The 22,030-nt window shown below is 34.3% G+C and overlaps 1 protein-coding gene across 1 annotated transcript in view; it reads right to left on the reverse strand.

Moving 5' to 3' along the window:
- Positions 1-10,021, reverse strand: part of add3a (adducin 3 (gamma) a) — a 111,563-nt gene extending 101,542 nt beyond the window's left edge. Inside the window, exon 1 of the mRNA XM_065259639.1 lies at positions 9,918-10,021. The gene's annotated coding sequence lies outside the window, so the exon portion shown is untranslated. The remainder of the gene's footprint in view (positions 1-9,917) is intronic.
- Positions 10,022-22,030: the final 12,009 nt, after the last annotated feature.

Below are 22,030 nucleotides of genomic sequence, written 5' to 3' on the forward strand. Positions count from 1 at the left end.
ACTTCAAAATGTACATAGAATTTGGGTGATTGAAACCCATCTATATCAAATGGCGGATAGCTATATGGCAAACCAAAGGCAGATATTTTTATAAGATATTCAAGAGAAATATAATCCAAGCTGTTAAGGTCCAATATTAGAAGGGAATGCAAGGCATTTGGAATGAGCATTCGCCAGTAGCGTAAACTTTGGAGGGTCCCAGAGGTCTTATTTCAACACCCTGTAGTAAACTTGATCCTAATGGCCAATAAACATGGAGTAACACATCCACAAATATCTACTGTACTGTACACACAGTCATTATAATGTTAAAGAGTATCTCTGAGCACACGTCAAAATAAAGAAATGTAAATGCCACTTGCATTCCTGCTAAATGATTGGCCAATAACATGGTTTCATAAAGGTTAATAAACTCCCAATCTCGCATTTAACTTCAAATAACACCATCAAGCATCTCAAATGTGACCTTCACATAAGAGCAAGTTATATTTATTTTTGTACGTGACGCCAAACAGGGACGATAGTTCGAGACCTGTTTGGGTTGCTCGTATGAACCCTTCACATAAAACACTAAACACTAAAGTGTTGTTTGTAAGCAAGGTCCAAAACTTTGGCCTATACTCATATCTATTACATTAATAGGTAAATTAAACATTTACAGATTTTATGTCGAACTGCAAGCAAATATATGGCTTAAATAACACCAATGTGCTGACAAAAATGTGTCAATAACAAAAATAAAAAAATAAGAGGAAGAAAATCGCATTGCATCTCACATTTTTGTAACAAGCAATACCACAAAATGACACAATGTCCTGCACAGTTTGTCACAAACAAGGTGTAGATTGTGGCAATTTACCCTTTTGGCAAATGTAATAAAGTTATTTTGGGCCCTCAAAAGGTGCATTTGGTGCAAAAGGTCATGGGTTTGAAACACATGTTGATAAAAAAACTGTATACCTTCTAATGCACTTTGGATAAAATCCAAATGCGTAAATGCGTAAATGTAAATGTAATAACAGGAACTAAAAGTAGGGTGTGTTCGCCAGGCAGATGGGACGTTATATTTAGCTTATTATTTTTTCTTGTTGAGCAATCAATGCAATAGAGCTCATTTCCTTTGTGGGCGAGAGGCCACAAACCACCCTCAAAGTTACGGTAATAGGGTCAAACACACATACAAGTTCATATACAAATCTATGAAACAAAACACCGACAGTTTTCTTTGCAACGGTTGAATTCACCTAAAGTTTTTATGATCCATAAAAAAGTTAAAGTGCACCTATTTCATTGCTAAAACACAATGTTTTTTTGTGTATTTGTTATAATACAATGTGTTCGCGTGGTTTATAGTTTAAAAACACGTAATTTTCCACATACCGTACATTTTTGTAGCTCCAGATTTCACTTACATCCTGAAACGCACGGATTTGGAACAAAACTCATTAATTTTGAAAAGCTCTGTGTCCCTGATTGGCCAACTAATATGTACGTTGTGATTGGCCTGAATACCTCGGAAATGTGACGCTCCTTACCATGTTTGAAAGATTCGCTCACAATGCAATGCAAACAGGAGTTAACTTACAGACTGTGAGTCCAAAGCGGGAGGAATTATGATAATGTCGGTCTTTACTAAAGAGCATAGGTGCTCTTTAAAGGAATATTCCATTTTCTTAAAAGAAAAATCCAGATAATTTACTCACCACCATGTCATCCAAAATGTTGATGTCTTTATTTGTTCAGTTGAGAAGAAATTATGTTTTTTTGAGGAAAACATTGCAGGATTTTTCTCATTTTAATAGACTTTCATAGAGCCCAACATTTAATACTTAACTCAACACTTAACAGTTTTTTTCAACGGAGTTTCAAAGGACTCTAAACGATCCCAAACGAGGCATAAGGGTCTTATCTAGCAAAACGATTGTCATTTTTGACAAGAAAATAAAAAATATGCTCTTTTAAACCACAACTTTTCGTCTAGGTCCGGTCCAGCGCGACCTAACGTAAATGCGTAGTGACGTAGAGAGGTCACGTGTTACATATATAAAACGCACATTTGCGGACTATTGTAAACAATAAACTGACACAAAGACATTCATTAGTATCATTCGACATACAACAACGTCGGAACGGTCTTCTTTCACCACACTTGTAAACACTGGGGCGTAGTTTCGCGTTCATCCTCTGTGACCTCTTGACGTCATGACGTATTGCGTGGGGTCACGCTGACGTATCACGACCGGATCTAGACGAAAAGTTGTGGTTTAAAAGAGCATATTTTTTATTTTTCTTGTCAAAAATGACAATCGTTTCGTTAGATAAGACCCTTATGCCTCGTTTGGGATCGTTTATAGTCCGTTGAAACTCAAACTGTTAAGTGTTGAGTTAAGTATTAAATGTTGGGCTCTATTAAAGTCCATTAAAATGAGAAAAATCCTGCAATGTTTTCCTCAAAAAACATAATTTCTTCTCGACTGAACAAAGAAAGACATCAACATTTTGGATGACATGGTGGGGAGTAAATTATCTGGATTTTTCTTTTAAGAAAATGGACTATTCATTTAACGATATGCAAAAGGTACAAATCCCAGAGTAAACGTTGACGCGATTTATCGTCTCCAACGTAAATCTCTTTTCTTGGACTACAACAAACACATGGATTGTAGGCAACAGTTTACTTCCTGGGATTGGCAATGTAGATAAGACCAACATTATCATAATTCCTCTCGCTTCGGACTCACAGCCTGTAAGTGAATTCCTGTTAGCATTGCCTTGTGAGCAAATCTTTCAAACATGGTAAGGAGCATCACATTTCCTGCTGATCCGTACGTTTCAGGAAGAGAGTGAAATCTGGAGCTACAAAAATGTACGGTATGTAAAGAATTATGTGTTTTTTAACCATAAACCACACAAACACATTGTATTATACCAAATACACAAAATAACATTGTTTTTTAGTAATGAAATAGGTGCTCTTTAACATGTACTAATACACACTTATACACCAAAGGAAATCGGATAATTGGTGGCGTTTTAGTTTAATTAACTCAAAACCAGGTAACTTTTTAAGGCAAGTAATCTTTCTTTTACAGTGAAAAAAAATGCTGTTTTGGGAAAATCTGCATTACACACATAAACTATAAAAATTATGTCTATAACTTCTATCACACAGATTACGATTAGATCCGCAGATAACACACATAATACATACTGCACATTGTAACCGCAGCGCACATCCTAAACTGAAGATGCTCTCACGTACATTCACGGAAATCTGAGATGTTTTAGGCAAAGGGAGGGATAATATACAGTTGCCAGCATCTATATATCTTCAATAGCACACGTGCAGTCAGGTTTGTGTACATAACTGTGAGATGGTACCAGCCTCTAACCCTGACTAAGAAATCCACATGTAAGCATAAACTGAAATGCATAAATTCTGGAAGATTTGATGACAGAGTCAAAGATTAGCTTGGAGATTCCCACCTACAATTCTGTCGTCTACAAGCGCGTTAAGTTTCAGGGAGGACGTCTTTTGAAAACAGCTTGTAGATTTAATCTAACCCCAAACCACATTCTGTTCCCTTTCTAGGGCCGCAAACCAACCCCGCTTCCTCCAACTCGATCTTGATTTAAAGTCTTCATCTCAGGACTTGATTTAAAGTCTTCAAACCTGAGCTGAATGCTTCGAAAAACAAAGGCGACTTACCCGGATCCCTTTGGAATTTGACATGCGGATTCACACAAACGCCAACAATATATCACTGACACGCAGAAGTAGCTGGACGTCTTTGTTTTGACTGCGATGCTGCTGAGTCTCTCAAAGACGAAACATTTTAACGTCAACACAATTGGATCCCCTGGGGATTGTAGGGATACAAAGCGTTGCTTTAAACAGTGACAAAGGCCGTCATCCACAGTTAATGACTTTCTCATTATAAAAGAAAAAGGTCACATTGACGGGACTCTATATTGGTGGAAACTAAGGGCCTGTGCTTGGCAAGATCTCTATAGTTTCAGGCTCCAAATATAAACACATTTAAGAGCGACAACCACATTCTATCTACAGGAATTGTTGGCATAGACCAGATCTGGTTGTTCTACATGCAACTGCAAAATTTAGGGAATTTGGAAAACTTTCCATGGAAATTACACGGGAATATATGGGAATTGTGGCACGCAGATGAAGATAAGTCAGATGTTATGGAAGCTTTTGTTTGTTTGTAATACAGTTTGTATAAATTACCCAAAATTTACAAATAATTTGCTTTACCGTATTTTCCGGAGTATAAGTCGCATATATAAACTAAAATTCATAAAAAACATATATAAGTTGCATTGGACTATTACGCCGCGTTTACAGACATTTAATATGTAAAGGCAAGTAATTCAACTAAACAACAGCACATAACAGGTGTCCGTACATGTTAAAGTAACAAACAGTTATTTACATGATACACAATAGCATACCGAACAATCTTGGGAGGATGAATAGGCTAAATTAACACAATAAGCCAAATCAGGTTCAAAAAGGTCTCGAAGTCATTCCGCATCACTGAATCCATTGAATTACATAAATACAGGAGCAGCATAGAGCGGACTCTCGCGTCTGTGGACGGTAACGGTTTCTTTTGGTTTATATGAAATAATTTTTACGTATAAGTCGCATCTGACTAAGTTCCAGGACCCGCCAAACTATGAAAAAAGTGCGACTAAGGACGGTTTCACATTTGGTGCAATTGCCTGGTCCGAACCCGAGTTCGATTGCTCCCCCCTCCCCATGCCCCCCATGGACTGTGTTCACATATTATTTTTGCATCCGAACCGCGGTACGCTTGCATCATCAAGCTGCAGCCGGCGCGTTCTCATGTTGCTTGGCAACCGCTGTAAACGAGAAGACGACAAGCGTGATTGACGAACTCCAAGCAGAGAGATTATTTCTGAATGCCTCCGCAAAAATTGACGTCGGCGGACAGACCGCGTTGTCATAGAAACTTAGTACTTTAGTATGTTTGCGGCAGACAGACGAAAGTGCGATTCTGTATTATTTCTTTGAAAACAAAACCAAAGGTTTAAAAAAATAAGAACAAAACTCAAGCAGGCATTCTATGCATTTTGTTGTCAAGGTAAGTGCACGCACACAAACACACACTTCTGTTTTGGTGGGACATTCCATATAATACGTAATTAACAGCGGTTCACTTCCGCGATTTGGTAAGATTGCGCTCACATTAGCAGCGAACCGATCTGGAGTTCACATGAAACGAACCCCAGACCACCCTTTTTAAGCGGACTCGAGTACGTTTCGCAGGTGCGCACCCGAGTTCGGAAGACAGCGTTCACATCATCCAAATGTACCGAACTCTGATGTCAATCGAACCCGGGTGCGCACCAAAAGTGCTAATGTGAAAACGCCCTTATAGTCCGGAAATACGGGAATTCCTTAAGTTTCCAATTTGGAATATTTCCAAAATTCCCAAGCTTTGCAACCCTACATGCAACAGTTCATAAATTACATCACAATGTATCCAAGTGTGCTGGATCTAAACTGAATAAGATTGAGAATCTAGTATTGCTACTTAGCAGTATTTTTGTTCAGTACTAGTTAGAACTAATTATTCAATTAAACAATTATAATTAAAGCAAATTAAACACATTTAAAAATTATGATTCTTATTCCTAAAAAACAACTTCACATTTTTGTCCACATTTTTATTCACATGGGGTTACCAACCAAGGATTTCAGCCCATGTTTCCAAGCAGCGCGAAGGGCAGACAAACCCATCTGGGAGCGATTTTGCTGCTCTCAGATGTGAAATGACAGTGATTGGGCCAATTAAACTCCTGACCTGGAACATTTTTACTAATGCATTCCCAAAAGAGACACGCCCCCTGGAGAGACCCTCACATTTGCAACTGTCCTGGCCAATACCATCGTAAAACTGTTCAGAGTTGCCACAAAAGTACAGGGTCTCCAAGTGCAACTTTTTTGATCAATTATTTGGTCCAATTTTAACGTCTTATGTAAAAAGGCTGGCCTCTCATTTCTAGCATGCAAAATGTTGGCAAGAACATCAAACATTTTCATCTCAAACTCATTTGTGTGTGCTTCTATCTCTTTCTGTTTATTTTCATCTTTGAAGGTCCGGAATGACCCTGAAGATTGGAGAACGGCTGCTAAGATTAATGCAAATAGATTCTTTGCTCATGGGAATTCATTTGGAGGAGCCACAAGGAACTGTCCTGGGAACCTGCACATTTTCATTTTTAAAGTCCAGAAACAGGAAATTTTAGCTTATTCATCTACAGCATGTGTCCTTACCAAGTGCAACACAAGGCAATGCATCTTCTCTCCACCACCTAAAGTACATTTTTGTCCTAACCAGCTGCAACATCATACACACGTCAAAGAGGATCAGATCACGCCTGTCACAGCTAATCCTTTAATGATCATGACAGCATTTATTCTGATTGGCTGTTATTTTTGTGCCTTCAAGTGGCATATCTCTTTCAAGGGTGACAGCGAAAAATACTTGAAGCTGGAAACTTGTCACGTCACGCCTGCTTAGCAGGACACTGTGAGTACAAGAGGACACTGACAGTCACTGGAGGTAATTCTGCATGAAAAATACCTCTTTGACAAGACATTAGCCCACTCAAAGCCTGTGAAACACCCAAATCAGCCCAGCTGGGCCTGTCCTCCTCTCACTTCCAGATGAAGTTGTGTTTCAGTCTGTGGGAAGTTCATCTCTACGGGGCTTGTTTCCAACCACACATGTATAAAGAGATTATTATGACCCCGGGGCCACAGGCAACACTGCCGTCATATGCCACACCAGCTGATCTTGTGATATGACCAGATGCTCTGATTGTTTACATGTCAATGTTCTCTGTCATTTAACTTGTTTAACTATAATCAAATCTTTTAACGGAACATTATGCAAATATATGTGTGGGTTTGTAAATCTTCTGTTTTGTTTGACTGACAGACGGCAGGAATCATTGCAGATGTATTAAAGCTGGGTGATTCTTGCAAAATTAGACTTATGAGGTGTCAGGAAACATTTTAATAAAAACATAAATGCTATCAAAATAAGAAGCATACAGTCACAAACATCTCTTCATGTACTATTTTGCACATGATTTAAAATGACATCATACAAACCATTTTTTTTTTCACATTGAAGTGGAAATTTTTCATTACCGCAACGTGTCCATGACTGGATTTGGGTTCTTTGACATGGAAATATTTATTATTAAAAAATCTTAAAAAATAAAAAGGTTCAGTGTATGTTATACTATAAATATTTACAGTAAAGAAACATGTGGTATTTGGTGATCATTGAGACAATAATAAGGAATATAAATGTGCCCAAGACCAATTTCTCATCCTCCGCAACAATTTTCAATCATTGTTTAAGCCCTCAACTAACATTTTCAAAAAAAAGTTTGGAAGGGACATAATTGACTGTGACACACAAGATGGCTACCAGGTAAGCAGTTCTTATTTTTTCTTTCCAGATAAAAGTTGAAATTGTGTTTGTCATAGTACTTTTCTCATTACCGAAACATGAGTTTGTAAATGCATATATTTAATGTAATATCACGTTGCGGTAATGATCATTTTTGATTATTCTATGATAATTCTATAGGAAATATTTTTTAAATCCTCTAAAAATAATGGTTATAGTAAGTTAAGACCTTAATCTTATATGTGCAAAAAAAAGGCTTCAAGGGCTTTTTAAAAATGTTGATGCTGGACACCTTCTAAATCTTGATTTCGTGAGAATCACCCAGAGGCATTTAAAGTTTAAGGGTGTTATTTTTTCCATTACAATAAAAAAAAAACATACTATGGAAGTGAATGGTGCCCCAGATCTGTTTGGTTACTTTTCAAAATACCCTAATTTGTGTTCGGCAAAACAAATAAATGTATACAATTTTGGAACAACATGAAGGTGAATAAATGATTACAGAATTGTTTTATTTTACTGTGAACTATCCCTTAAAAAAATTCTTCACCAGCTCAATATATATAGAGATTAGCATGTAATTCAAAATTGATTGTGCGCTTTAAAGGGTGTTGAAAGTGTTAAAATTGAGAAGGAATACGGCAAATTTGGTTTCACAACAGGACCTGCCCATCTGAAATTAGTTTTTTTTTCTTAAATTTTGGTCATGTGACGGGACATCAGTGAAATCAACTGATCTATGAACAAATAGCTTTAAATAAAACAGTTCTTAACCATGGCTAAAATTTCTGGTTTCTGCTCCTAATGCGAATAGAAAAAAGCAGGAAAAACGGAAACTCAAAATCAGATGCATGTGGAGCGGCAAGACCAAAGACAGCGAGAGTGACTTGAAAAAAAAAAACAATACCGACACACACACACACACACACACACACACACACACACAAAAAAACAAAAGAAAGTTTCCATGGTTAAATGCAGCCAGCATGCAGAGCTCATATGTTTTTGATAAGTGCTAATGGAGAACTGTGAGGTCATAATGAAGTCATGCTTATCAAATAGACAGGTTCATAAAAGAGACCGGTGCTTTCCAAACGCATGCAAATGCAAACACATTCACACAGAAATGAAAATTGTAAGGATTAAATTACAGTTTCGGTTTGTGTTTATGTTACTCACGAGGTGGACTGAACATTTCAAATGCACCCTGTCATCAAACCCCGAACCTTAGACTCCTGCTGATGTATTTGACCCCAAAAAACATTTTATACCAGACAAAGGAATGAAGGCGATGAAGAAAGCCAGTGAAAGAGTTCACCCAGACATTATTATAAAAATAAGTGTGAAGAAAACTAGAGGAGAACTGACCAGCTGAGCAGAAAAATAAATGCAATATTTGCATTTCCTCAGGGACAGAGGAGATAATACAGAAGGATGCATTATGATTAATCACGATTAATCTATAGCAGAATAAAAGTTTTTGTTACATCATATATGTGTGTGTGGACTGTGTATAAAATTATGTATATATAAATATGCACACATGCATGTATAATTTTAAGAAAAAATAATATATTTATATATTAAAGCGGAGGATTTTCTTTTTCCGGGTAGATCATCAAGACTATTGGTCCTCCTAGTTGTCAATCAGGAGTGTTGCGCAATTGCATTTTTTTAAAATGTGGAGAAGGCGGATCTTTTCTAAAATTCGAGAAAATCCTCCGCTACACCTTTAAGTATTTATATAAATTATACATAAATAAACAAATGTATATACACATGTAAACATTTCTTAAATAAATACATGCATGTGTGTGCATTTATCTATAAAAAGTTTATACACAGTTCGCACACATATGATGTCAACAATAACTTTTATTCGGCTATAGATTAATCGAGATTAATCGATATGCATCACTACTTACATTCATGCATTTGGCTAATGCATGGGTGGAGGGATTAAAAAAATTTTTTAACATAAAGATGTAGAATTGTAAGTCACTTTGGACAAGCAAAAATCCATGTCCAAAAAGCAATGACAGCCTTTAAAAATTTTTGTTTTTAATGTATTTGACTTGACAATCTATTAGTTCCTTTATAAACAACCACACAACACACCACACACATCTGTATCAATGTACTGCATCAAACCACAACACGTGTTACTATGATCACACACATACATACTATATGAATGAGACATATAAGACCCCCATTACAGCCTTATTCCATGCGGTGCTGGGACATGTAACTCTAAAAAACATATTTAAATCCACCCCATCCATAACCAGCAAAGTAAATACATCATTTTGCTGCATCAGAACGCATGCGTGAAACAGCACGCGCACGTTTAACACAACGCAGACAGCAGACAGTGTGATTTATTACAAGCTTAAATAAGCGTTCGCAGTTGTCCAGAAGTAAAGCGCATTAAAAACTGATTACCTGTAACGCGTTTGGGAAGTTACGCCCAATCTGGGACTTTCATTCAAGCCTGCCGCACTTTGAGCCCGGAGAGCACGAGCGCTTTCCACTACAGTCGCGTGTAGTTGCGTTTAACGCCGCGTGAGGTCAGCAGCGCTGCGCTACCTGCGCAGATGCCGAAAGCATGGAGATTGACGTCACGGGGAGAGCCCAATGGCGTGTGGTAAACGCCTGATGTTATACAGATCTGCGTTAGATCACTATGTGGCAGGAAGTCACATCTGACTGTGGATTGCTGTGTTTGAAAAATAGATTTTTCATTCAAAGACATTTTCAGAATCTTTATTATTATTATTATTATTATTATTATTAGTAGTAGTAGTAGTAGTAGTAGTAGTATAAATACTGCACATATGTACAATCGCACAAATCATGACAGCAATTTGAGTTGCATTTTGTTTAATGATATCACAATAATCAATATGTTCAAATAAAAATACAAAAATTGTTTTAAAAGGCTGTAGAGTTTTTTTTTCGAAAGGAAGCACGGGGATGATCACTTCCGATTTGAATTCGTCCCATCTGCAGCAGATTCAACGTGGTTTGGCTACCCATAAACCATTGCTGCCACCTAGAGGGCATTAACTGTATTACATTATAGTAATGCTGGTACATAAACATGATCAAAAATAATGTAGCAACTGATCCTGTGTGATTCTATAAAATATATTTTTTTAGCTTTAAATATCAATTTCTATATTGGAAAAAAATCTGCCAATGGGGTAAGCAAAAAAATTTTGAACACAAAATTTAAGAAAAATTCAAGACAAATTAGCTTACCCCATTGGCAGATTTTGTGCTTGTTTTATGCACAAAATCACTTAAATTTGATATTTTTGGTCTAAAAACTAGACTTATTTTCTTAAGTCGTTTTGCTCATCAAGAAAAAACATCTTGATTTAAGAATTTTTTGATATTTTTTAATGAAAACAAGACAAAACTGCTAAGAATTTTTTTTCTTGAAAATCATTTTTTATGTGTAGTTACTTTTTGGGAAGTAACTTAATAGTGACTTTCCCAAACACTGAAAATGACAAATGCCATCATGGATTACCGCTATGTTAGGGGAAGTTTGACAACCAATTTGTAGTTAACATATACATTAGTAAACAGTACACATTTTAAACAGTAATGCTAGCTTAGTGTAGTTTTTAATATGATATAGCTTAGATTTGAATCTACTTATTTATTTCCAATATGGAAAAATATATTTTTAAGAATATTTAAAAATATTAAAAATGGCCAAGAATATATATGCTGAAATATATTTTGGAATGTTTACAAACATATTTTTCACAGATATGGGTTTTTTTTGGCTTTTTTGTATATTTTGAAATAAAATAAATACATTTTAAAGCATAAAAATATAGTTATTTCAATTCAAGGAAATATATTCACATCGCATTGGAAGAAAAACTTTGTTTATGTTCCGAACCTGTAAACATAACACTTTTAAAAAGGTTAAAATTAAATATAATTTCAAATTCAAAAATATACTTTATAAAATTAACTTGTGTTTAGCATATTTGTAAAATATATTTTGGCAAAAAATACATTTTTGCCATATTGGATGTTTATAAATGTATCTGCTTGCTCTAGAAATACATTTTGAAATATATATGTTGATATATGAAGGTTAAAACTAAATATATGTCCAAATAAGAAATATATTCAGTTGAGCATTTCTTTCTACAAAATGTATTTAGCATATATTTTAAAATATATTTCTGGCCAAAGAAATGTATTTTTTTGTGGCTAAATAATATTTAAAATCTATTATACGGACAAATAATAAACAATCACATTATGAATGTGAAATCAATAGTAAAGTCTCATAATCTAATTATGAGATTAGAAGCATCAAAATTGGATTTCACATTGATTTCAAACTTTGACATGACCTTACTCAGTCAATTTTTAAAGATATCAAGTTTATATTTTACATGTTCTTTACATTATGTAGGATAGTCTCTTTTGTTTATAGTGTCATAGCTTGTGATAACCCCTAGATGGCGCAGCTGCTTTCTTATTCGTCTTGCTAGATCGTTTAGGCCTAAATGACTGTAAACAACAAAACGGCTATTGAGACACGTTCACCCTGGCTGCAGACAGCCCATCAAGCACGTCTCTCTATATATATACACGACCATGTTTTTTATATTTTTATGCACAACCTGCTAAGCGTCTGATTTTCGTGTGTCACTGCAATTATAGACTGCATGCGTTGATTGACAGCTCCCTTTCGTGACGTATTACTTCCAACAGAGCTCTGTTGTATGACTCACGGTATGTATTCAATATTCAGACGTCAGCAATAACTGCTCGTGCATCAGCAAGCATTTTAGTGCACGTGTTTTATGAGTCACATATAGACTGACCTGAGTGACCCTTCAAACCTGTGCGTTTTGAACCTAGCTGTACTTAAAGATCACTTGAAATCAGAATTGATGCTTTGGATAAAAGCGTCTGCCAAATGCATAAATGGAGATTAATAGGGCAGATGTTAGAATACTTTAATATGCTGCTTAAAGGAATATTTCAACCAAAAATGAAAATTTGGTCATTTGCATACCCTTCTGTGAGTTCATACAAAGTTGACATACCATCAGATACACATCAGATTTCTTCTCGGCCAAGACATCACCGTTGACATGCAGTGACTGACAGGTGACGTCATCTGATCATCCATGCAAAAAATCATTTTTGCTCTTCGCCTTCAAAAAGCTTATCTGGCATCAAGTAGACACCCGTTTTCTCAGTCCAGACGAAAGAATCAACACCACTGATCCCAGACCAGCTTACAAGGCCTGCACTGACTCACCCAGTGCTGAGGTAGAAGATGCAGCTATTTGTGATGATCAGATGTGAAGCTTAGAGCACTGACACACTAGATGAAGTTTGATATGGAAGCATATTGATGTCAGTTTTAAATCAAGTGGGAACGCAGCTCACTGATTTGTTGGTTCAACTTAAAAAAGTTAGTTACTCTCTAAAAATGCATGGGTTATTTTTGACTCATGTTGGGAAAATTTTGGAATAAAAACACAGCTGGGTTAAAATGGACCCACTGCTGTGTTGTCTACCATACTGTTACATAACAACAATAATTTTTAACCCAGCATGTGTTTTGTCCAATATTTACCCAACACCCCTCAAAAATAACCCACCCATACAATTACCAATTTTGAGTTCATTTTCATTTGAGTTAATCCAACTTAAAAATATTAGTTGACCCCAAAATTGTTGTGTCAACTAATGTTTTTTTTGTTGTTGAATTAACTAAAATTTTTATGTTTTGATGGGGATTTTTCATCCACTATGGGGTTTTTTAGTCCTAATTTGGCCACAACTTCAGCAAAATGATTTATGGTGACAAATATTGACACATGTTTTAGGAAAATGGTTTGAAATTTTTCAAAAACTCAACAATACACTGGTCAATTTTACTACGATGTTGTTTCATGGATTAAAACATCCACTGAATTAAATTGCTGTAAAATATACAGTATCTATCAGTGGCGTAGCAAGTCAGTCCTGGGCACATATGCAAACAAAATTTACGGGCCCCCTTAAGCAAAAGTCCCCCCCCAACCTTGCCCGTTGGCACTGTTAACTGTGCCAAATATAAACAAATGTAAACAAATATAAACAAATGTTAACAACATATATTTTTAATAAGGTATTTTTTCTTTACTTTTTTACTTTAAAGGGTAGATTTAAATGAAATGTTTTGGGTAGTTTTTGACTCGTGACTAACTTCTCCGCCTTCTCTTTTCTCTTTGGGGCCCCACTTTTATGTTTATATCTGTCCATCCTTAATGTTCATGTAGATAGCCGCAATAGTAACCTCTCACACGGTGATTTCTTTTTTTTTTTTGCCGTGGCGATGCGTCATGTAAAAAAATGATGGCGTATTAGTCTACAGCAGCTGCGGAGTGCAAAAAAAAAAATAAACACAAACAAGAAATGACGGAGAAATTAGACATTATGTAGAAATAAGAAATCACTACACATAATATGCATACAATAATATATTTATTGTGGCCACAAATAAAAATTAAATTGAAAAAAATTTTTTTAATTAAAAGCTGGGGTGGGCCCAGGGTCGGGCCCCGTATTGGCCCGGGCCCATTTGCACGTGCATACCCTGCATGCCCATACGCTAAGCCACTGGTATATATATATATTACATTTTTTCTTTGCATAAATCTGTTAATCAACCTCAGTCGTGATCAAAACTACCAACTGCTTACAAAAATGCCACGATTTTAACGCTTTAATTGCCAAGTTTATAAGTGATGTCAGCCGTTTTAGTGGATGTTTTAATCCATGAACAACAAGAAAGGTCAGTAAATTTGAACAATGCACAAGGGTTTTTTACACTGTTGATTTATTATAATGACTATGTTTTATGCAAACAAACTTTTAAATCATGTCTGTGGAAATTTGAAAGTTTTTCTTTTCAAAGTTTTGATTTTACCCAAACCAAAAAAAAAAATTTATTTTATTTATAAAGAAAATGTAGCTAATTTGTGGGTCTATTTTCATGACAATTAATCACCCCATATTTTTCAGAATTTGAAATAATAAAAAAAGTATTTGTAATGCAAAGTTTTATTAAGAATTACCTCATATTTCATATTTATTGCAGTAATGGGGAGTTGCTTAAAGACGAACCTTACAAAAGTATCAGGGGTGTATACAAAGAACAAAACAAAGATTACAAATAGTCTACACAAGATAGATCTAAAAAATTACATAAACAAAACATAAATACAAACATAAATAAATATATATATATATATATATATATATAAATTATAATAATATTTTGAAAGTAAAATAATAAAAATACCTAGATCACAGATTTTTTCCTTAAAAGTATTTATATAAATATCTAAATCTTTAAGTACCACAGAAAAAGAGGTTTCCGATTGCTAAATTTACAGCAATGAAGCTTAAAGACTCAGCATGCAGCTTTGTTCAATGCATTGACGTAATTTCCACTGAAACAGGAAGTTAAAGCAGGACATTGAGTGGCTCCTCCCCCTTATACAATAGCCAATAGTGTTTAGTTTAGCTGACAGTCTGGAGGAACAAAAGTGATGTCATAAAATTATTAAATGCTGACAAAATTCTCATTGATGATGTCAGATGATATAAGCTTGCATGTTTTGTCACCATCTAGAATTTGTATGATGTCATTTTGCACTTCAGCTTCTCACAAATTTCCTGTCCAATCAAATGCTTTCTAGACACTGAGACACTTGTTAATACCTTTATGGTGAATAGCGCAGAGTGCACTGTGTAGGGGATAAGAAATGATTCAGACAGTGTTAATATGCTTTCCATTGGGGTGAATGAAGCCTGCGTCAGTGTCACACGAACAAAACCTAACTGGTTACTGAATGCATTAATTTTCTATATGCAAAATATAATGGTTAATTTGTTATTTTTATTAAAACGTTCTTGACAGCCACGTGCAATTCATCTGTCAACCTTAGTACCTTCAAAGCTAATGAAATAAAATAAATATGATTCTTTTGAAACACAAATGGATATTTGTACAGAGACCAGAGACTGTACACTGCTTGACAAATGGTTAACAGCATCTCTGTGTATGCTTGTGAGTAATAATGAAGTAAACCGGTCACTTCCTGTTTGCTATGTAAAAGGACAGATGGGTGACAATGACAAATCGTTGTCTGCTGATCCAAACAAAAACACATTAAGTTCAAACATCAGCGGTCTTGTATCTCCACCATCAGTCTGCAGCAGTGTCGGGCGTTTTGGTTCAAACTGTTTCTTCACACATTAGCAAGATGTTCCTGACGAACTGGAAAAACAACGAGAAAGTGTTTCATCTTGTGTGTTTTTCTGTAGGTGAATGTGCTGACTGCTCTCTCGGCCCGTGACGTCAAACGACACCTCTCATGATGTGTCAGGTTGGTGTGTGTTGGATGCTAGAAAACTGTGACTACATATCCGGTGAGTACTCTTCTGCGCATCAACACGATTTGTGAATATGACGTGTTTGTGAAAAGTAACCTAAACACCAAGATAATAAGATGCCTACTTAAAAAAATCTTGATTTAGGTGGCCAGTGAGGTATGTAAGTCGTATTGTTGTATAAGGTACAGTTTATTTCTCAGGTTTATTATTGTTTTGAATTCAAGTCCCCATGAAATCAACACTGAATATAAACTAGTGTGCTTCAAAGCATTCACATTTAGAAGATATAACAACGCTATCTCACGAGAATTTGTAAATTTTTACGAGTTTGCTAATTTGTATTTTTTCATACGACCACATTCTTAAAGGGACACAAGGCAGCATTTTTATGTTAATAAATCATCTTCATAAGTCGGTATATGGTTAAATGACTCATTACATGACGAATGAAGACTCTCTCGCCCGCCCCTACCGTCTGTAGGAAGAATACCCCACTTGCAAGTTCGCTGTATCCGACCCGGTGTCCTTCAGTCTCGTATAGTCTTAGATATAGAACGCATTTACTCCCAGACACTAGGGGGAGCTAGTAGAGAGATAATACTCAGACTTGCCTTGTGTGCCTTTAAGTTTTTGTACGATTTACCTTGACCCCTGTGATATTGGGGTTAAGGGTTGGTTTTCGTTGTTGTTGTTGAGAATCGTACGTTTTTGCACGATTAACTTCGCATATGAATTAACCAGCTCATAAAATATGTACGACTTCTCGTGAGATCAGGATGGATATAAGCATGCAAAACTTACGGTTTCTCACTTCTACCAATCATTCTTCTCATCAGATTCAGGCAAAGCCAGTCAATATATCTCGCCGTAAAGGATTACTCCACTTTCATTTAAAAAATCCTGATTATTTACTCACCCCCATGTCATCCTTTCTTGGGGGTCTTTCTTTGTTACATATTTGAAACGCACATTTGCGGACCATTTTAAACAATAAACAGACACAAAGACATTAATTAGCATCATTCCACATATAACAACGTCGGAACGGACCTCTTTCTCCAGACTTGTAAACACTGGAGCGGTAGGTTCGCATACATCATGCGTGAACTTTCAACGTGATACGCAATACATAAGGTCACCCTGGCGCATCACACGGCTAGTGCAAGATGAGAAGTTGGTGTTTAAAAGTGCATATTTTTCATTTTTCACCCAGTCGAAAATTTTTATCATTACGCTAGATAAGACTCGTATGACTTGGTTGGGATCATTTAGAGACCTTCGAAGCTGCGTTGAAACTGTAAACTGTTAATGTCCACTATATGGAGAAAAATCCTGGAATTTTTTCCAGTCACGTATCGAACTCTTACTAATACAAAAACGATGACGATTCTTAATATAGAACAGGATTCATATATTTATATAAAATATATAATATATAAATATAAATATATATAAATATAAATATAAATATAAATATATAAAATATATATAAAATATATAAATTAATATAAACTATATATAAAATATATAAATATAAATATATAAAATATATAAATTAATATAAAATATATAAATTAATATAAAATATAAAATATAAAATATATAAATATATAAAATATATATAAAATATATAAATTAATATAAACTATATATAAAATATATATAAAATATATAAATTAATATAAAATATATATAAAATATATAAATTAATATAAAATATATAAATATAAATATATAAAATATATATAAAATATACAAATTAATATAAACTATAAATAAAATATATAAATATAAATATATAAAATATATAAATTAATATAAAATATATATAAAATATGTAAATTAATATAAAATATATATAAAGTATATAAATATAAATATATAAATATAAATATATAAAATATATATAAAATATATAAATTAATATAAACTATATATAAAATATATAAATATATAAAATATATAAATTAATATAAACTATATATATATAATATATAAATATCGGGTGCGCGCACAGCACGGGGTCAAACTGTTCATACCATTTTGGCTTTCTAGTTTAATCTAACATGATGACTTATCTGAAATGAAGTGAGCACTACAAACACAAGTCTCTTTGATCTTTGCATTGTCCCGTATGCATGTTTAATTGCTTGCAGCCACAGATGTTGTTTTTTTGTTTTTGAGATTCTGCAGGAATCCGGAAAAACTTAACGGCAGACCTAGTGTGATTTTCAAAGCCCACAACGCAAGTAGGCATTTTTGACAATACTGAATAATACGCAGCTCAATCTGCTGTAATGACTTTTCTGACCCCGACATGCGCAGTGGGAACCGCCTGTGACGTGAACTGTGAAGGGGACCATAAATACTCTGGAACTTTATTCAAAACACACAACGAAGACGAGGAACAGCATAACATGATTAACGTGTAACGACAAGGAACAAACACATAAGGCCAGAATATATAGGGTAGTGATAATCAAACATAACTATGATCAGGTGTAAGAACTTAAGTATAATCAAACACAGGTGTGACTAATAATGATGAAATAAGATAACATGAGAACTAAACAAGATGATTAACAATGAACTGAAACAAATGCAATAACAAACACAAAATCCTGACATTTCCTACTAAACAAAGAAAGAACGACATAATCATATTGGATTACATGGGGTGCACTGCAAAAAATGACTTTCTTACTTTGTTTTTTTGTCTTGTTTTCAGTAAAAATATCTAAAAATTCTTAAATTAAAAAATAAGTCTAGTTTTTAGACAAAAAAAAATAATTTAAACGAATTTGTGCTTAAAACAAGCACCAAAAATCTGCCAATGGAATAAGAAAAATTTTCTGGAACTAAGTGTTTATGAAAAAGTAAACTTTTTTCAAGAAAATTTTTCTTATTCCATTGGCAGATTTTGTTCTGGTTTGAAGCACTAATTTACTTAAATTGTATATTTTTTGTCTAAAAACCAAAATAGGTCATTTTGCTGATCAATAAAAAACATCTTAGTTTAAGAATTTTTAGATATTTTTACTGAAAACAAGACAAAAATACAAAGTAAGAAAGTCATTTTTTGCAGTGTAACTTTAAATAAATTCATATGTGACCTTTCGATGTGATTACGCATTACGTAAGGTCGCGCTGACGCATCACACGACCAGTGCAAGATGAGAAGTAATTTTTCTTGTCGAAAATGATGATCGTTACGTTACGTTATGCCTCGGTTGGGATCATTTAGAGCCCTTTAAAGCTGTGTTGAAACTGTAAACTGTTGATGTCATCTAAAGTCCACTATATGGAGAAAAATCCTGGAATGTTTTCCTCAAAAAACATAATTTCTTCTTGACTGAACAAAAAAGGACATCAACATATTGGATGACATCGGGGTGCACTGCAAAAAATGACATTTTTGTCTTGTTTTCAGTAAAAATATCCAAAAAATTTAAAATTAAGATGTATTTTCTTATTGAGCAAAATGACCTAGGAAAATAAGTCTAGTTTTTAAAAAATTTAAATTTAAGCAAATTTGTGCTTAAAAAAAGCAAAAAATGGAACAAGAAAAAAATTCTTTAGATTAAGTGTTTATGAAAAAAGTAAACTTATTTCAAGAAAAAAAAATTATTCCATTGACAGAGTTTTTGCTTGTTTTAAGCACTAATTTACTAAAACTAGACTTATTTTCTTAGGTCATTTTGCTCATCAAGAAAACACATCTTAATTTAAGAATTTTAGATATTTTTACTCTAAACAAGACAAAAACACTAAGTAAGAAAGTCATTTTTTGCAGTGTGAGTAAATTATCAGGAATTTTATTTTATGGGAGTAGATTATTCCTTTAATATAAACAAATGGAAATGCCATCAACTTCCTGGCAACAACCCACAAGCACTCTAATTAATTTTTTTTCTTTCTTACCAGCCAGCTTTGGCTGTAAGATCCACAGAATACCAGAGAAACATGGTGATGTGGAGCACTGTGAATGATGTGTTGAGTAAATGTGATTCACGTCACGATGGTACAACAGGATATAGACTCATCGAGCTCATCTCTCACAACAAGCTGTGCCACGACGCTGTCGACACGCACACATGCGCTCTCACATCTGAAATGCTTTAGGGATTTACACCACACACACACACTTTAACACACCTGCACTGATGCCAAGCATTCCTGGAAGTTTGGGTCGGATACATATACTTGTGATTGGATATTAAAATACAAACATAGGCATTAAAGATTATTCTTATTGGAATTGTATTCAATGATGACCCATGCACTCTTAGAGAAAAGGTACAAAAGTTGTCACTGGGCAAAAAGTACAGTTTTGTACCTACACTGCACAAAATGATTTTCAAGTAAAAACATTCTTAGTATTTTTGTCTTGTTTTCAGTAAAAATATCTAAACATTTTTAAATTAAAATGATGAGCAAAACGCCCCAAGAAAATAAGTCTAGTTTTTACACCAAAAATATCAAATTTAAGTGATTTTGTGCATAAAACAAGCAAAAAAAATTAATAATTGCCAAAGCGGTAAGCAAAAAATCTTGAAAATTTTTCTTAAACTCTTAATTCAAGAGAAATTCAAGAAAAATTTGTTTACCCCATTGGCAGATTTTTTTTTTGCTTAATTGTTTTATGCACAAAATTACTTAAATTTGATATTTTTGGTCTAAAAACTAGACTTATTTTCTTGGGTCGTTTTGCTCATCAAGAAAAAAAACATTAATTTAAATTTTTTTTTAGATACTATTGTTTTCAGTAGAAATATCTAAAAATTCTTAAAGCTCACGTAACACACGCTGTTTCTGCATTTCTGATATTAATCTGGAGTACCTATGGAGTAGTATGACATCCTTTATATCTCTGAAGAGTCTTTAGTTTAATCAGATTTATAAAAGAAAGATTAGCTTTACCGAATCTTTCCGATAACGTACGAAAAAATGAAGAAGGAGGAGTTATAACACGGGAGGAGCGAGTACGAGTCATGCAACACTATACAACACTGTTTTAACTTATGATTCACTACATGTTCGTGTCATTTATATAATATACACGCGCCTATTTCCAACATAATACAGAAGTCTTACTTACCGCGTGTAACTCGTCATGAAAATCCACCGCATCAAACACACACACGCAAAACTCCGCTGCTAATCCGGATAATAAACTATATCCATTGTTTCCATAAGGCTGGATGTCTTCTCCTTACATCCAAAAACACACTTCTTGTTGTGCCATTGTTGACTTTTGAAATTAAACAAAGCTGAGTGGCGTGATAAGCTGTTAGCAAGCTCTAGCGTCTCCCGCTGACTGACGGCTGGGCGGGGTTTTCCAGGGGAAGTTTTCCGGCGGAAGCCCATATAAAGAAGTGATACGTATCGAAAACCCCTGAAACGTCAGTTAGAACCGTAATCGAAAAAAATTAGCCGAAACTTGTACGAACCCTGGCGAAGTGCATTCGGCACAGAAATACTCTGAAACACGCCCAACTGCATTTTTGACACTTTGCCTACATTTAGCATGAGGAAACAACTCTATAACTGTGTTAATAAGTCAGAATGCTTGAAATACCATTAAACCCCCCCTTTAAATTAAGATGCTTTTTCTTGATGAGCAAAACGACCCAAGAAAATAAGTCTAGTTTTTAGACAAAAAATATCAAATTTAAGTGATTTTGTGCATAAAACAAGCAAAAAAAATTAATAATTGCCAATGCGGTAAGCAAAAAATCTTGAACATTTTTCTTAAACTCTTAATTCAAGAGAAATTTACGAAAAATTTGTTTACCCCATAGGCAGATTTTTTTGCTTGTTTTATGCACAAAATCACTTAAATTTTATATTTTTGGTCTAAAAACTAGACTTATTTTCTTGGGTCGTTTTGCTCATCAAGAAAAAAAAAACGTTAATTTAAATTTTTTTAGATATTTTTGTTTTCAGTAGAAATATCTAAAAATTCTTAAAGTAAGATGTATTTTCTTGATGAGCAAAATGACCTATGAAAATAAGTCTAGTTTTTAGAAATAAAATATAAACTTTAAGTAAATTGGTGCTTTAATCAAGCAAAAAAAGCTGACAATAAAAATACATTTATTTTTTTAATAAACACTTAATTC

This window comes from Paramisgurnus dabryanus, chromosome 24, assembly GCF_030506205.2.
Source record: "Paramisgurnus dabryanus chromosome 24, PD_genome_1.1, whole genome shotgun sequence".
Taxonomy (NCBI): domain Eukaryota; kingdom Metazoa; phylum Chordata; class Actinopteri; order Cypriniformes; family Cobitidae; genus Paramisgurnus; species Paramisgurnus dabryanus.